This window comes from Heloderma suspectum, chromosome 4 (genome assembly GCF_057233095.1).
Source record: "Heloderma suspectum isolate Gila_16-S chromosome 4, 16-S_ref, whole genome shotgun sequence".
Classification (NCBI taxonomy): domain Eukaryota; kingdom Metazoa; phylum Chordata; class Lepidosauria; order Squamata; family Helodermatidae; genus Heloderma; species Heloderma suspectum.
The window spans coordinates 92,818,143-92,837,466 of record NC_139461.1 but is presented as its reverse complement, the minus strand read 5'-3'; the positions used below and the strand labels follow the sequence as shown (position 1 = coordinate 92,837,466).

Genomic DNA, 19,324 nt, shown 5'->3' with positions numbered 1-19,324 from the left:
TATATCATCTCATTTCAATTTTAGTATTTTCAGGATGATGAAGATGCATATCAAATAAAATAACACGAAGAACTTCTCTTTCTTTTATAAAAAGATGCCCATGGTGGCAAAACAGAAGCACCATGAAACCTCTATTCACTTCAGTTAACGCATGCACACTAGGACTTTCCTGCTAACTTCAGTGTTAGGCGTGCATTGCCTTTGCACATAAAGATCTGCCTCTGACATTGAAATCCACAGGGAACCCCACTCACCCAGGACATCTCGTTATGCTCTGAACCAGATATGAAGCTTTGTAACAAAACCAAAGCTTAACAACAACAACAACAACAGCTAAACATTTGAAGTATGTTTTATTTCAGCCACATCTCCCCCCCCCCGCCCCCATCTCCATGTTTGTGTTAATTACGATGTAACACACAAATGTGTTATGGAAAATCCTTTAGCAGAATACAAGCATTTAGAATGAGAGTCTGTGACACTAGTTTGCTTTTACCTATGTACAGAACCTAGCACTAATAGTGAGCTCATTCTCCGAGTACATATGGATCCTTATATAGCCAAAATGGCACTATCCATGCAGAAAGGACTGAGCATGCTGAGTGGGTACAGAATGCTGACCCACTGCTGGGGGGGGGGAAATGAAAAACTGTGTGCAGAGTGCAGAGTGCTGGCAGAATGGAGTCTTCTGGAATAGGGCATGGCTGGTGGGGACCCTGAATGGGAGCTCTCCCCACGGCAACATTTGTTTCAGGTCCCACTTGCATTGCAGCTCTTTTACAAATCTTACTTGATGAGGATGATATCAATGCTTATTGTTGTGTTATCCCTCAGTTTACTACACTGTGAGTTGGATCCAGACTTAGTCATATTAGGGTAGACCCACTGAAATCAATAGGACATAACTTTGTCATGACTAATGTAAGTCCCATTGATTTTAATGGATCAACTCTAAGTATTGCTAAGTCTGGATCCAATCTGAACCTTTCAGCAAATACAGTGTTGTTGTTTTTATAGTTAGCCTTACAAGGGATAATTACAAGGGTCACAATCCAGCACAGAACGCAGATTCAGTTAACCCCTACTGGGACTTCTACAAGCCTTCAGCACATTTACTTATGCCTTGGTTTGTGGCTAATACAATGCCTGATTTATTTCAAGATCTGGTGAGCAAATAGTCTCAATGGCCAGTTCAAACAATTGTTTTATATTACTCTCATTATAATTATCAATGTTGAATTCATTTGGCTGGCAGATGTGGTTACAGACCTATAGGAATCACAGCACAAATCAACCCTGGTACTGAACAATTATTGGGGTTTTCTCTTACATGACATTTTATAAGTGCAGAATACAATCTAGCAAAGAGGTCCATGTGTAGGCAACCTGCTACTTTAATTATGCTTCACAGGGCATGAAGTGCAACATAAATCAGTGGTAAAAGCACTGTGCAATTATAAATTAATCTTGGACATAGTTCAAAGTTATGATACTAAACTAGATACATGCTTTAATGAGGTCTTCTGATATAATAAAGACAGACAAGGATTTTCTTCTATTAATTTCTAACATTTTTCCATCAATATGATTCATGATTGCTTGTTTAGTTCTTAGCTAGCTATTTATGATTTTCAACACAAGATGCATGGAAACCCCATGGTTAAGCTTAGTCACATTATGTACTTTCAGCCTATCTATCTATCTATCTATCTATCTATCTATCTATCTATCATCTATCTATTAATTATATTTATTTATATCCCGCCTTTCCCCCAATACTGGGACTCAAGGTGGCCTTACAACATTAAAACTTCTACAATTAAAATCTATGAATATAAATATAAATACAACTGTACAAAAGTTAAAAATATAATTAAATCATCAATATTAAAATTGTAAAAATATTAAAACATTAAAAGACAACCACAACAACAAAAATAATATCCATACGTCACATTTTCACAGGTCCAGACTAGTTATCCCCAAAGGCCTGCTGGAACAAAAAAGTTTTTGCATGCCTACGGAAACATATCAAAGAGGGTGCCACTCTTGCCTCCCTGGGAAGGGAGTTCCAGAGCCTTGGGGCAGCCACCGAGAAGGCCCTCTCCCGCGTTCCCACAAGGCGTGCCTGTGATGATGGCGGGATGGCAAGAAGCACAGCACAGATAAGGTTATGATATTATAAATACCATATTTAACGAAGCTTTGTTCATGTTTCAAGGCAATACTGGTATTTTGCATCTCAATTTATGGTAGGTCACACAAAAAAGAAGAAAAAAGAAGAAGGGGTATATGTGTGTATGTATGTTACATTAACTTGGCCAACCAGAACCTTGTGTCTCTGGCTACCTTGGATGTATACCATATATATATATATATATATATATATATACACACACACACACACACACACACATACATACACACACACACACACACAGAGTATACTGTATATATATATCTATATCTATCTCACACACTTTTCTGGCATCATCAGCCCTACATACCAATAAAACAAATGAATGTAAATGTCCATACATCTGTTTGGATTGTAGTCAAAAGTGTTGCACATATCAGTGTGCAAGATGACATCACACCATGGCACTGAAGCTGACCACCTCCTACCTAAAAGCCTGGTCCTCTGATATGAGTTTTAGAATGCAGGACAAACTTATGTTCCCTTTGGAGTGGAGTGGAAGGGATAGGTACAGCTTCTCCAACCACTGCAGGAAACCACAAATGTCCTCAAATCATCCCTTTTCTACAACAACTGAAGACCTAAAATCTCTGTTCTGTATTGCATCTAGCAACCCTAGCTGCAGCTGGGACCAGCTATAAGTACACAGCATCCCTCTTCAGTTCCAGTAAATAGGGATGTCTTGAGCATTTGAGAGGCACTCACAGAAGTGAGCACCATTGCTCAAATGCTTGTCACCAGGTTCAAGGTGAACACAGCACTGCTCACAGAATACTATGCTCGCCTTGATCCTGCAAGGTGCCTTCCCTCTTTCTTGTCCCTGCAAAGCTAGAACTTATCTTTAGAGCAGGGACAGGCAATGGTGCTTCCATGGCCTCAGTGGGGCATCTTTTTCCTGGTGGGGACTGGGACAACCAGGCTAAATTTTGGATTTGGGGGAAGGAGGAGGTGAGAACCTTGGACCCTTTGCAAGTGTTTCACTAGAACACTTGCAAAGGGCTCGATCCCTTAAGAGGCAAATATGGGAGGTTGATTTTTAAAACATCATATTTACAAAATGCACCCTTTTTACTTCTCACTTAGGTGGCACCAACATAGGCAATCAAGCACCAGTGAGATGCTTTACTCACATATATTTGCATTTTCTGCATTGATAATATATGCATGGGATACATGTCTCTATGATAAAAAGAAACAAGGAATTATTCACTATAAGAAGAATATTCTAATATTCTAATATTCTAATATTCACTACCACAAATTATGCAGTCGAGTTTCCCGCATTTGGGGAAATCGCAGGGGTCAGCACACCCGGAGTGCAATGGATGAGCCTCACCCTGGGAAAACTCAGAAGAGCTCTTATGGATAACAAACTCATTCATTAATATTCCACAAAGCTTGGTATGTAAACTTCCCCCCCGGCCATTCTTCTCTATTCTGAAATGTAGAGCAAGTTTCACAGTTTAACAAAGCTCTGTCAAGGACACTTACATTTCATATCTTAACAGCTCAGAGGGATCTACACTGATCCAATTCTTTTTCTCTGTGAGCATCCAGGTCAGGAAACATGTTCATAATAATTATGACTGAAGTTCTAGTTTTCTCAGTAAGGAACAAACTGCTACATTTGTAGGCCAGGAGAATGATAACAGTGACATGAACCACTGACCTAATTGTATAATGAATGTTTCAGCAGTGATCTAATTTTTGACACAGCTGTGATATTCTCTCTCTCTCTCTCTCTCTCTCTCACACACACACACACACACACACACACATCTTCCAGACAGTTTTCAGTATAGCTGGTCTTTCCTCAAGAGCTCAAACAGCACTGTTCTTTAAGAATAACAGACTGACCTGACAGTAAACAGGTAAAAGGGAGATGCAAAGTACAGCAAGGGCAGAGCATAATGGGCCACGAAAATGTTTTTGGCATCCAGTGAATTTGTGGGAGAGAGTGACTGTTTGTTTCTGTTTGCTTGTCGTGGGTGCCTTATGATAAAGTTTAGGAACTACCACTTCATTAGAACATGCTGTGTGTAGATGGACACAGCATGTTATAACTGGCCACAGGTATTGGGGGGTTCCAATACCTGTGTAGAAGCTGAAAATTATCTCCTACTGGGATAGGTGTGTATGCACGTGTGTGGAAGACAGACAGAAATACTTCTACTAGCTAGAACTGTGGAAAAGTCAGTGTTCTAATTTTCATTTCTGTTTGACAATATGCATCAGTAAGCTTGGCTCCCAGTGCTGAAAAACCACTTTCAGAGAAAAAATACCCTCCTGCTGCCTAAGAATCTGAATATTATATTTCTGACTTTTAATGCAACAGCATGTGTCAACTCTGGGTATTATTCTGGACTGTATGGTATTGAGACAATTTCATGCTGGATGATGACATTGAGAAAGGGGTTCTGAATGGTCAACAGTAGGGCTGCGCATGGACCCCCTGATCTGACTCAGAAGCCGCTTTCGCACTTCCGAGGTGGGCCTGATTCAGCTTGGGCTGATTTGGGGGGTCTCCAACCCACCTCAGCCTATGAAGCCGAAGCGGGATTCGGATATCCGAATACTGCTTCAGCACCCGCAACATGCTGCCCAGCCCCCATCACCTTACCTGGGCCCTTGTTCGGGGGCGGGGCACTGCCACTGGTGCCACCGGGGAAGCTGCTGCCGGGGAAAATGCTGCTGGGGAAAATGCTGCCTGTCGTAGCCTGCCAACCGCTGATAGGCAGAAGGGCAGGAGTCGCCCTTCAACTGCGCTCTCTTCCTTCCTTGGAAGGAGGGGAGGGCGCCCAGGTGGAGGAGCTGCTGCCACCAGCCCCTAGGCCCTCTAAACATGTGCCGGCAGCTGTCTTCTTCCGGGGAATGGGGGGAGTCATTTTCCCCTGGTTTTGCACCCTGGCTGTACCCGCAAGTGGCAGATCCATGATTTTTCTGGTTCAGTCCATGGAGTCAGATGTGCTCTGTGATATGTTGCTGGTTTGGGGGATTTGCTCTGCAAAAATCATATGAAATCAAGAGGATCCCTGCCAAGGATCCATGTTTTTGTGCTGTGGCTGTGCCCACAAGTGGTGGATCCGTGATTTTTCTGGTTCAGTCTACAGAGGCAGATGTGCTCTGTGATTGGATGTTGGTTTTGTGGGTCTCCCCTTTCAAAATCATATGAAATCATGAGGATCCCTTTTTCATTTTATGGATGCTCGTTTTACCCAGTCCTCAGAGCACGTGCTTTCTTCTCAGCTTCGTTCTGCCAAAGGAAAGTGGGAAGGGTTAAAGGCTTCCTCTGCCATCCCTGGCAGAGACTGGGGCAGTTGCTCCCAGTGGCTAGGACTGGAGTGGAGAGAGAAATGCCATGGAGCTTCCCTCTCAGATCCCCTCCCATCCTGCTGCTGCCGCCGCCATCATTGCACACAAGGGCAGCTTGTCAGGGCAGTGGGAGGCTGCTCAATTATCAGGTGGCTCATGCAACCCAATGGATTGTCTTGTGCCTCTCCCCCCAGGATGCATGCACCCCACTTTGGAGACCACTGCTCTAGCCAAATAATGTTCAGACAGTCCTCTCCTCTCCAGTAACACCAATGAGCAAATGGAGGCTGACTCACAGCAAAACTCAATCCTTCCTCCTCCCTCTCCTCTCACCTTCCCTCCTCCTCTTCCTGCCCCTCTGTGTGATCTTTCAGAAGTTGATACATTTTGGAGACAGCCTGTCTAGGCTGCTGGCATAAGGCATAAGAAGAGCTCCGAATATACAAGGTGGGCACTTTGTGGAGGAGCTGCTTCAGGGCACCTTGGTGCTGGTCTGATCCACTTCATATCATGACGAGGCACCTCTGAATCAGTCTGCTTCGCCTCATTATTCGGGCTTTGTACTGAGGCAGTGCACAGCCCTAGTCGACAGTTTCCTGATATTCTCAATAACATTATTTTCTATTCGGAATCTATTGTATATTTTTCTAATTCTCCTTTCTTTCCTAGTCTTTCACTAAAATCGCATATAGCCATACATCACACACACAGCATCCCAGCATGCGGAAAACCTAGTCTTTTGAGCAGTATTCCCTCAATAAGCAAGGTTATGTAAATATTCCTTATAAATAGAAGTTTCACAAAAGCTCCAGTCTTAAAAAAACACTTACTAGGGTGTCAGCCCCACTGAATACAGTAGGATTTACTTCTGAAGAAGCAAGGATAGGATTGCACTGTATATTACTAAAACATGACAAACTTAAGTGCCACTGATTTCAAGGGAATGATGACCTGGTTCATACATATCTTGGATAGCGATGGCCTTCGGACAGTGGAGTGGGGCGAACACTCCTCCGCTTCACTATACAGATGATGTCAATTGTCAACTGTGAACTGGGCATTCCACATGAATGTCATGTTCAATGGCATGGAAGTCTTTATTTCATGTCCCCCTTTTTTTGAGGAGGAAGTATCAAGTGAAGAACTTCACGTGAAGCACCCAACTCACAACTGATGTTATCTGCATGGGTATGTTGCTTTTCTGCTTTTTTTTCAAAGTCTGTCACCGGCTCAAGTACTGTATGTATGGATTGGGCCTCAGGCATAACTGCCTTTCTCTGGATTTGGGCTCATGCATCCATGCTAGAAGTCTGTTGATTTAATCTGTTGACATTGGGACTCTCCTCTACTTCCACTGAATATGTCCCTTATACTAGCTGCTGGGAAAAGTAGAGTTGTACAAAAAAGGTCTTTTTTAAATGTATTTGAACAATCCCTTATTTGCATGAAAAACCTACCAAACATAATTTATCCATGGGCAGTAGTGGGGCAGTACAAAAAGTTACCAGTGGGAGAGTTCACTAAGCCACCCTGAAGTTAACCCATGTTACGCCTGACAGATGATCAGGCATACTGCGGCTTGCCATAGGTTGTTTCCCCCTTAGTCTTCCCACCTGCTCTCAACACATATCCCAGACACCTTTGCAGCAGAAAACCTTTTTTTCCTTGTTCCCTATGTCAGCACCCTTTCTGGAATTGGTCTGCTGGGGTTGCTGGCTCATGAGGGAAACTCCTTCCTGTTTGCATGAGATCACCAAATGTGTATAATTTTCTGAGCCCTTATGAGGGCAATAATGCATTCGCAAACATTTTAAATTTCTATTTATTTTATTCAGGGCCTTGTGCAAGTGCACAGGAGCATAAGACCACCTGTCCACTATTTAGCCCAGCATAGGGATATCCCCCTATGTCAATGTCCTTGTCAATTTCAGCCTCCACTTCCCTGCTTTCCTTTGCCTTTTAAAAAAAAGTCTGCTTCACATGCTACTGAAGTAATTAAACCTGGCTAAAAAGCGCCTTCTGCAGTCGCCAGATACTTTTGGCTCCCCCACCCACCTCGTGCTTGTTGCTTCTCTCCACTGGTCTCCATTGTTAGCTGTCAGATATACATATGGATTACAGAGCAATGATGGGGATCAGTAAAGATAAGCAAATTGCAAGGCAGACCAGCGAGGTGGATTGGTAAATTTACACAAATTTCATGGCAGAGCAGGGGAAAAAAAAGTGGCGGGAGAAATTTTGCAGATTTCATAGCTGCATACTTTCAAATGCATGCACTTGCACAAGACCCCCCCCCAAATCATTTTTTTAAAAGGTTGTGAACGCATTCAGGACACTTTCTGGAATCCTCTTCTTGATTTTTAGGAGCATGGGGTGAGGGCACTGATAAGGGATGAGGGAGGATGGTGGCGGCACTAAATGGGATCACGGGGAGTGGCAAGGGTTTTTGCCACTCTTTTGGGCAGCTCTGTAGCCATTTCCAACAACTCATGATGAAATTGCTCTGCCAGGTTCAGAGGTCACAACAAACCAACGTGAAAACAAGCTACCCAACAACAAGCCATGGGTTATCAGGGTGACTTATTCATGGAAGACAACCCATGATGAAAAAAAATGCTCTGAGTTTGGACATTATGACAAGCTACCCTGAAACAACCCACGATGACAACCCACTATGGCTTATCGTGTTGCGCGAACCAGGTCAATGTGTTAGCTTTGGGGGGAGATTATAACACATTCTAGTTTGCTTAAAGAATCAATATAGGATTTTTTAAAAGTTTGTTAGAATATACATTGGCAAGCAGAATACAGACGGAACAATAAACTATATCAGTTGTGGCATGAAAAAAGGCATAGAGAGAGAGAGTGGGAGAGCCATGTAGAGCTATTCCTCAGAACTAAATACTGCTCTGATGAATGGAGAAAAATGTGACAGTTGACAAGATTGATGAGAGTTTCCATTTCCTAACCTGAAACAGGTCATCTCATCTAGGGCAAACCACCTGTGACATCAACAGCTTACTGAGTGATAACAGACGAAGTATCTCTGCAAATAAAAAGCCTTGCAAAAACTGCTGAGACACTAATGAATTATATATTGGACATCAGCAGTGGAAAATACCAGCTAAAGCCTGTAACTATCCATCTGAACAAATGTATATAGACACACTGATGGAAAAATATATGATGGGATGCTCCTTCCAATTAAAACTAATTCTTTATGTTTATGAAAGCAAACTCAGAGATTCATTGTATGTTCTTCCCTGGTTTGATGTCATCAGCCTGTGCCCAGGAAACCAGAAAATATAATGAATTCCACATCAGACAGCCTCATAATACAGTACACAAACCTCATTTAAAAATAAGCCATATTTGTTTATTAAAAACTTTTATATAATTACACTCTATCAATGATTTCAAGCCAGTTTACAAAACTTATAACAAGGAAAACACATACAACTAGCAGATCCATTTAAAAAGTGCAATTAAAAGTCGGAGTTTATGGGTGCAATCCTATGGGTTGTGCCCTGGGTACTCGTAAGGTCCCAAACTCGGAGGTTTACGAGTATCCTATGCAGAGAGGGAGGTGCATCCCATGCTACGTTTTAGCTAGATGGGTGATTTTGCCTGTCTAGTGGAGGCTTCAGGGAGAGGGAGGGAAGGAGGCTGGGGCAGTGATACGAAAAGGCATAAGCTAGCTGCCCTGGCCTCTTCCTCTCCCTGCCCCCAGAAATGCCTCCTTTTCCCTGTTTCCACACTCTATGTATGAGACGCAGCTGGCGCGGTTCACTCTGTGCCAGCTACAAGGGGGAGAGGGACACACCACAGTTTCCTGGCTCCAAGCTCGGAGCCCTGTCTTTGAAGCGCAGAGTCAGGAATCTGAAAAATCCTATGTCCCCCAGAGGCTGTCTAGGGGACATAGGATTACTCCCTCTGACACTTATGAAAGTGAAAATGTTTTAAATGCATGGCTAAACAAAAACATGTTTGCCTGGCACCTAAAAGACAGCATATCTCCCTGGAGAGGTCCCCCTCCCTCACTGAAACACACCTCACCTCTGATGGGGGTGGTATTTGCAGAAGGGCATCGGCCAATCACTTAAGCATCTGAGCAGGTTGGCATGAGAAGAAATAGTCCTTCAAAGAGGTATGCATGCATTTATGTGTATATTTAAAATATTTCTTGGCTGCTTTTAAGGGCAAAAGCCCTCTCAAAACAGCTTACACAATAAATCCCATACAGAGATAAAACAGCAAAAAATAATCGTATCTATGAACACCAGCAATAAACCACCTAGCCCACTAGCCCAAACAGTATTGACATCTGAAACACAATTGTATCTAAAAACCCAGAACAATCCAATGTAACATACTCAGGATAAGGGAAGGCCAAACAAGTCTCCAGGGTCTTCCTACTATGATGGGGTCTGATGGACAAGCGATGGCAACCCATTCTAGAGGTGAAGGGCCACTGTGAAAAGGCATTTCTCATGTATGTTTCCACTTATCTGCCCTCAAAGGTGGCCAAGTGAGAAGGACCTCTGTTGGAGGGCAGGCTGATACGGGTGAAGGTGGTCCTTCAGGTAACTTGGTCCCAAACCATTCAAGGCTTTAAAGCCCCAAACTAGCACTTTAAACTGGGCTTATAAATGCACCAATAACCAGTACCCCAGCTGCAGTATAGGTGTCATATGATCTGACTACCTCACCTCCACCAGCATTTGGGTGGATGCATTCTGCACCAGCTGAAGTTTCCAAAATGTTCCACCCAATCCAGCACTTGGGTTTCAAGCCGTTTTAAGCACCAACACTTTGAACCAGGCCTGGAAGTGAATAGTAGATTTCTTTTAGGACTGGAGAGACATTATCTGTGCGAGCAGAGCCAGTCAAAACCCTGGCTGCTGCATTCTGCATGAACTGCAGCTTTCGAACCGTTTTCAGAGGTAGCCTTATATATAGTGCATTGCAGTAATCCAGACGGGATGTTAGCAGAGCATGGATAACCGTGCACTGATTATCTCTGTCCAGGAGAGGTTGCAGCTGGCATACCAGTTGAAGCTGATGACAAACACAGAGGTCACCTTGGCTGGATTGAGGCTGGATTGAGGAGCACCCCCAAGCTGGAAACCTATTCCTTCAAGGGACCTGTAACTCCTTCCAGAACTGATTGTATACCATCTCCTTGACCTAGAGAACCATCTTTGGATTTCAACAATACACACTCACAGTCATGATATACATTTCTCATGAAATAAGAAACAAAAACACTGCACTGTTGACAGGCCTCTATGGGAACACAGAAAAGCAACAAAACATGGTCAAACCGATAGGCATTCTTGGTGGATTTCTCTTTTAACTCTTAGAGCAGACACCATTTGTTGATCTTATACTAGAAAATATACCTAAGGGTAAAACAAAACCCCAAACCCAGTACTTTTGGAAATTAAACTCATATAGAATAGGAGAAATGAGCAATGTTGTTAAGAATGAAATGGTTTCTTTTTCTCTTAGGAAAGGAATCAGCCAAGCGAACAAATAAAGCAAATAGAGGTAAAAGAGATTTGATAAAAAGATGCTCCAATGGAGATACAGTAGAACAACCTCACTACTTAATATTTATTCATCTCTGGATAAAAAACAATGTTCTCAACTTACCATGTACATACAAAATTTCAATCTTTCTCACACACATTTGCAGCTCAGATCAAACCTGAATATATGATACACTTCTCATGTCACCACACTTAATAAATAACACTGTTCAAGTGCTTAACCCCTCTTAGCAGTTCATATTGTTCCAAGACCTCTGAGACGTGGCAAGATTGAAAGCATAAGTGAGCTGGTGCTTCCTCTTACATTTCCAAGTCTTTTTCTTTCCATGTTTATAAATGTTTTGTTTTGTTGATGTTTGCCTAAATTAATTGGTAAGCCAAAGGACAGGATCTGTCCTTTGTGTGTATGTCTTCAACAGGTCCTGGTTTCTAGGAACTTAACAAATAATAAATATTTAAATTGGACAGATGATGTGCTGTCCATTAGAAGAATAGGCTCCTCATCCCTTCACACAAAACCTGGAAGTGGGACGGAGAGGAAGGTCAGCTCATTTATATTGACTGATTAATTACTTAATTGATTGATTAATTACATTTCTATACTGCCTAATAGCTGAAGCTCTTCGGGAAGTTCACAAAAATTATACTTAATGTACTTCTCTGCTACAGCAGATGTGAAATGGCCCTCACTAAGACCTTCTCTTTTTTTGTTGCTGCAAAGCTGTATTAGTTCTTTTTGTAAATTCTCACTCTGCATCTGTACATATAACTGTTATCCAGAATATGTAGAATATGTAGTTTCTGCTCATTTCAGGCCTTCTTCTAGGAAGCTTTAAGTCTCTGTTGCACAAGACATGAGTTCTACTAGCACAGCGGAATCTGAAGGACCCACCATTTATGCAAGAGAATCAGCTGGGTCACAAAGAGAATCGGCAGAGACGTAACTGCCCCTTTGGAAACTGCTCACAGAACTTAAGAAACATCTTGTAAAAATCCTAAGAGCACAGGGGGTAGCTTGGTAACCTTGCAGGCTTTCCAGCAGTGTGCCAACTTATCAGACATTCTAGAGGGCATGTCAGAATGTTGGGGTTCATCACACGCATCTGGTTTTCAGTATAATATTGTCTCTAAATCTGGAGATTATAGCCATCATGACTAGTACCACTGACAGACTATTATCCATGAGCTTGTATGATGTTATGGATTTAGGTTTTTTCACATATTAACAGAAACTATGATAATAATCAGTGTGTGGATAGGCACTGGACAATGAGTCCGATATTAAGAAGAACTGCAGGAATGCATTCAGCTACAACAGTAGTGAATGCAGTGTAAAAAAGAGTAAGAAAAGATATTGGAGTCAATATTATATTACTCAATTTAACATTTAGAGCGAGGGGAGAGAAAACAATGAGAAGCCCTTGGTGGTGCTCCTAGAAACCTTAGATTAGGCACAGTGTACAGTATGATGACCATTTCCATTATCTTTATCTTAACCACAAAACATCCCAATAAATTACTTTGCTGAACTAGAAATGTTTCTGTTGAAACAAGCCAGCTTCATAACCCATGGTTTGTAGTTGGATTGTTTAAAATAAAAAAATAGTTAAAATTGACCATAGTTTGTTGGGTTCAGATTAAACAATGAGCTGCAGTTAATAAAAAATGGAAGCGAAAGCTTCAGAAATATGGCCACACTGGAAGAGGGGGAAGCGTGAGAGCCAGGAAACAAGGAGAGCTGTGCCTTGTTTCCTGTCAAGATAAACCATGGTTTATTGTGATGTCTGAATGCAGCCATAGTGCAATATTTTATATTAATTTCATTGTTGCAGTGTCATAGTAAGATGAAAGAGTAAGTTTAGCAGAGTCACTGTGAATACGAATACATACTGGATATGCGAAAATGATTAATGCTCCTACAATTCTTTTAACACATTTTAATTTGAAAAAAACTATAAATGCACAAAGGAAATGCCCACAGGATTAGCCTAAAAAAGGACTGAACAGAATGACTCAGGAAAACTTTTAAATGTTTTATAAATGTAATTTTAAATATCTAGTCATGATCCTGCAATTAGTTTTCCTTCTGCTTTGTAAAATCTGGGTTTCACACACCTGGGTGAAATAATTCATGTCTTATATTTTATCTCCTTCAGTTGTGATACCACTAAATCTGAACAAGCTTATGTTTATTGGTAACAGATGTATTATGATTTCATATTTTTTAGTCTATTTCTTTCAGAATACACAACATACAAAAAAGCAATAAAGACTGAGCAATTAAAAGCTGGAAGAGTATACAACTATGTTAACAAGTACAATCATGACAAGAACCATCCCCAAAAGTAAAGAACAACAGCAATATTGTCTGTGACAGAATTTATTTCAGATTTTAATAAAGGGGATCTAATATTCTAACAACATTTCAGGATTGCCTTCTCTGATCTTCAGATGAGCTATTCAGGTAATTCGTCAATTTCTGCTACTTCTAGGATGTATAATGGAACATTCTGAAAGGAAATAGAAGGGCTGCTGAAGGATACAGGGCTTCTTCACATGGAGCTTTTATCCTGCTATTGAGATTGGTTACTCACGGAAGTTTGTGGGTCCTTTAGGTGACACTGACAACCTCCAGGGCATCTCCCACACTAAATTACCTTTATTCCATTTTTTTAAAAACTTGGAAATAATGAGTGATCAAATTACAGTGCTTGAGTTCTGCTTGAGCTCCCTCTTGAAAAGAGGAAACCCCGCAATAAGAGGAGCTAGACCACACCACCATCTAGAGGCTGTATAATGAAAATATCAAGGGAGAAAAGGAGCGGGGAAAGATGGGGAAGGAAGCATGTGTAAAAGGAGTCCATTGTGATCCTGCCTTTAAAACGGAAGCAGAAAGCACTGCTTTAAATGTGAGATTTTAGGCTGGTGTAGAGATGCTTACAGTTGACTCTGCCTTCTTCTCTACATACTGTGCCTCATCTGACTTTACCATGCAGCTTGGGGCTGAATTTGCTAAGAGCAGTATAGAACCTGCATTCCTCCTCTTCTCAGTGCACCTTCAGGACTTTTGAATTACTAGCTTTTCTCCTCTTCTGATGGAACTTATTATTTTGACAAGGCAATGCTCATGGGATGTGCCACAGTGCACTCAAATATTTTAGCACAAACCTGAATGGAGTGAGCAGCTAGGTAACCAGCAGGGGATTGGCAAATAATTCAATGTTCACATGATTTCCTATTTGTCAGGAGGATTTATACTGGGGGATGTGGTTTGCTCTTAATAACAGCTAGGCAGGTTATGTGTTAGCTAGTAAGGGAGATCTTGGCAGAGTAAGATGCAGGGACCAAACAGCAGAATGCATCTCTACCGATTGAGATTGGGGGGAAAATTGGGATGTATCTCCAAGGAGTCTGCCTTTAAATTAAAAACTTCAAAGATTCACACAGGTCTAGGAATATTATTTTTCTACCATACTTTGTTTATTATTTTGTTCTAGGCACACATATAACAGCACTCGAGAATTAAACAAAAATGTCAACAATAAAATAAACATCAAGAAAATAGATGCCTGATAACACTGCTTGCATAGAGACATTAATGGAATGAGTACCGTAGATCCATTTCATTCACCATTTAGGAGTACACACAGAGGTATCAGAGTAAAGAATTTAAGGTGTACTGTAATCAAGACAAATAGCATTAACTGAAATGTTCTGGAATATCAGCCTGAGCCCCCTCAACCTACTGTATATAATAAACACAACCCAAATCACCAAGTATTCTGTATTTTTCATTCAAGAGACATCAGAATTCTACAAGTTAATTTTCCATGAAGAACAACTTACGCGGGTTTTGCCATCTGGTATTGCCATTTCTGGGTGTTTGTCTTAAATGATGGCTAAATGCTGGTGGGCAGAGCAACTGAAGTGAGGTCAGGGAAGAGTGGAGCAGTGGAATCAGCTCACGCCAGCCAGAGCAGAAGCAGGGGTGTTGGTCGTGGTGGTGTTTTGTCCTCTTCCAGCAGGCTGGTGTACTTGAGGGTCCTGATCCCAAGGCCCCTCAAAGGCACAGAAGTACTTTGGATCCAGTGGATCCAAAACTGCCTCCTCTCCACTCTGGAAAACCTGCTTCAGGGTTCCCATTGGCTACCACCAGTCGGAAAACCACTGTTGGTAGCTTTCAGCCTGCAGAGGTCTCCGCAGAACAGTGGAAGCCTCCCCACCTGCCAATGGAGCTTTCCTCTACCAGTGTAGGGGTACCTCTGCCATATTCATCCCATCCAGCTGTCAACATCAGGGGATTAGGGTTGAACTGTTAGACATCTGGAAGATAATATATGGAATATTACACCAAATAATTAATTTAGAGACAGGGTAATATTAGAGGATTCTGACATTCAGAATCAGGATGTTGCAGAAAAGAACCACCAGATTTTGTACTTTTTAAATGGGATAAGGATAGCATCACAAAAGGATTTTGAAAGATGGAGATTGGTTTCAGTGAGTGAGTTTAAGAAAAAGGCACTGTAATTAAGCAACAACATTAAGTGGATGGAAATTAGACAGAAATATGGTGATGTTTCTGGGCTTCTCTACATAGAGGCTTTTTATCTTGTAGCTTCTGCTTCCAGATTCTTTGCGAGCCCTTTCCACATACTTCCCATTATTTTCCCTCAGGGAATTCCTTTATCTGCAAGTCCTATGTGTTTCATTAAAACATATAGGACTAGATGGTGCTGTGATATGGCTGCTGTTAAAGTGCGACTTCCTCTTTTCACTGAGAAATTCAACTCGTGATAGATAGCTCATTGTCCTCGATCTTAAAAAAAACAACCCAGGATAAAGGTCAGAAAGGATGGGAGAAGCCCTGGAGGCTGCCAATGTCATGAACGGAACCACAAACTTTGTGAGTAACCATCTTTATTGCAAGATAAAAGCATCATGTAGAGAGGCTATCTGTCTCTGGTGATCTCTCTGTCTCCCTTTGCATTGTGCTGAACATCCCTGGCCCAAGGCAGCAATCCTACAACAAGCATTTGCTGGTGCATTGTGGTTCTGATCGCTGCTGCTGCCTAGCACAGAATGGAAAATTGGCTTTCAGTACTGGATGGAAGGACAAGAAATCTAGTCACACTGTGTCTGCACCAAGCCCAATCTTATGTTCTACTGATGATATTCGGTGGATATATCAATGGACTGGTCATCAGCCATTTTACTGTTCAGTGAAAAGGGCTCATAAACTTTGTTCTACTTATCTCCTTCTATTTCTAGAAAGAATTATGGGAAATTATGTCAGACACGACTGAACGACTGAACAACAACAACACATGTCATTTACTCATCCTTATACGACAGCCCTCCCCAAGCCGGTGACCTCCAGATGTGTTGGGCTACAACTCCCAGCATTCCCCAGCCAGCATGGAACACATTTTGCAATAGAATACATTTATTAACTGGCACATTTTGTTTTAAGTAAAACCCACTATAACTATTCATGCTTTTTGCACTCAGTATTTTAGAGCCATCCATTTTCTAACCATTCAAAAGAGTAATGGGGAAAATGACAGTCCATTACTAAGCTCTGTAGTACTGTTTTCCTCCTTAAGTTTTGGCCAGAGAATGGAACATTTTTAAAAAGCTTAGAACACATTTTTATTCTTGCTCATGAGAACTATGCGACTGCATTTTGGGGGGGATGCCACACTATTAAAATAATATCCCCTGATGGTTCTAGAGGAGGTGCACTGACATTCTACTGCTCTTGTGCAGTTTTCACCCATTTTATTGGGGCACAGGGCAGCAAGCCTTTCTACTGAATTGTGCCCCATAAAGGCAGTTGTTATGTACAACAATTATTTCCTCCTCACTTTATCTTCTATATTCCATTAGAGTTGGGTTTGCATTAGGGAAATCAGCAATTTAAGAAAATTGGGGCTTTGGCGGGCTCTGGACAACCATTTCCTTGCTTTTCCCCCCATGTCAGCTTCAGCATTATATATGATTGTAATGCCAAAGAAATCAACAATGTAATAACAGATTTTAAACATAAAGGAGAAAAATGAAAGGATCTGACAAGGAGTGTGTGCAACAGCTAGCTGGCTAGGGAGATATATTAGTTCTGCTTTTTTCTGCACTCATTGAAGAAAATGGCATTCAAGCTGGTTCATTATTATTCAAAGGCAATCTCAGACTGTACCTCTATGATGCATTCAGTATTTGCAGAAAAACTCAAAATTTGGTTGTAGTGTAGGCAGGCTAACAGATTTATCCATTAACATACCATTGTAGGCACATTGTATCTATGTGTTGTACTTAAAAAATGGGATTCCATTACATGATTAATGTAATGTAGAATAAAATATCTAGTCTTGGCACATGTAAGTGGTGTGTTGGGGTTGTTACTATTTTTATGTCTTCATAATATATTTATTTGCTGTCTTGCACTAAGAATCACAAATATGTTCATCATTGGCTTGAATTTCATATTTAAAAGGATTTGTGTCTTTAGCAGTGCAATCCTATATATGTCTACTCAGATCAACTGGGATCAATAGGAGTTATTTCCAGGTACATTTGTATAAAATTACAGCCTAAATTCTTGGCCAATTTCCAATCAAGGAATGAGGGCAATATATTTCCCCACCACCACACAGAAGTATTTTTTATTCAAAAGAGTTGTAGTGGGGGGTGGGGGATGAAACAATTTAACTTGCCTTGATGTTCACATGTTGTGTTTACTTTAGAGGTGTGTTCTTAAAATAAACCCCAGCGCATTACATTATCTGTTGAATTCAGAATATAAAACCACATGTTTCACCATACACATGCATTCTGTCTTTTGAAATATTTTCACGAGCTGCCCACCTGCTGAGTTTAATTTTAGAAAAAGGATTTTATAAAAGGAAACAAACATCCTCCCCCCACCCCTTTCTTCTTATTTCACACTGCTCTGGCTTAATCAAAAGCAGTTAAGCATTCCCTTGGGCAACATAACCCATACGCCCTATATTTTCTAAAAACCAGTTTCTGGTTTACAAATACACTGTATAACATGCCTAGGGCATACATGTCTGTGTATGTATGTTGTCCTGGCTAAGGAGAGTAGAATGTGCTTAAGCAAGGGGATTTTTTTGCATTCACATGAAGGCACAGAATGTAAACAAACAGACAGCTTAAATATAATATTTCACACATTGCCCAGTCAAAGAGCGTAGTCTTCAAATGATGTTGAAGGGTATTTATTTATTTTATTTCAAATATTTCTTGGCTGCCTTTCAAGGCAGGAGCCCTCCCAAGACAGCATACAACAGTAAAGTTCACATAATAAAAACAGATGTGGTAATAAGAACAACAGACATTCTAAAAAACAATAAACACCAGCATAAGACAAAACCTACAACACACAATTGCAGCTACAACCCCATCAGACTGTGTTTGTTACTAGTCTTCTGCCATTTGCACTCTAATCATCAACACAGTTGTTTCATCATGCTCAGCTCCTCGGAGTACCAGGGAGCTGGTATGTTTCTACGACTACACTGAGCATATTTGAGAGCAACCATATCGATAGCCTGAGTCAACCCTGCATTCCAAGTGGTGACCAGGACCATGGAAGAACCGCTGGCTAAGCCTATAGGAAAATCCCCAAGAGACCTAAAAAATCCATCTGGATTCATCAGCCTCCAGGAGCAGACAATCAAACTTGATCCCCTACCCTTGCAGAGGTTACAGGTAGCCTGAAGGTCAAAACAGATCAAATAATGAACTGTCCATGCCAATGGAGTCATTACTGGCTCTCCCATCCACAGATCATTTTTTGCCAATTCAGCACAGAAAACCAGGTCCAAGTTGTGACCTGCCACATGTGTTGGGCCAGATATTATCTGAGACAGGCCCATGGTTGACATGGTGACCATGGTATCCTAAGCCACTCCGGACAAGGTAACCTCAGGATGAATATTTAAAGTTCCCAGAGACCACAAGCCTTGGGGTTCTCAATACTATGCTCAAAACCACCTCAGTCAGCTCAGGCAGGGAGACTGTTATGAAGTGGAGTGTGTGTGTGTGTGTGTGTGTGTGTGGCACCAACAGAATCCCAATCCTGTCTCGTGTACTCTCAAAACTGGCTGACTGGTGGATGGAGTATCTGACCAGGGAGATGGAATCCCTATAGACCACCCTTCCATCCGAGCATAAGAAACCCTGGCGGACACATTTGGGAGACGTTAACCCCTCCCCCTTCATTCAACTAGGTTTTGGTGAC

At 41.5% G+C, this 19,324-nt stretch overlaps 1 protein-coding gene and 1 pseudogene across 1 annotated transcript in view; both read right to left on the bottom strand.

The window, feature by feature from the left end:
• Positions 1–19,324, bottom strand: part of DOK6 (docking protein 6) — a 391,405-nt gene that overhangs the window by 37,870 nt on the left and 334,211 nt on the right. The gene's annotated exons all lie outside the window — the stretch shown is intronic.
• Positions 3,415–3,606, bottom strand: LOC146347152 (U1 spliceosomal RNA; annotated as a pseudogene).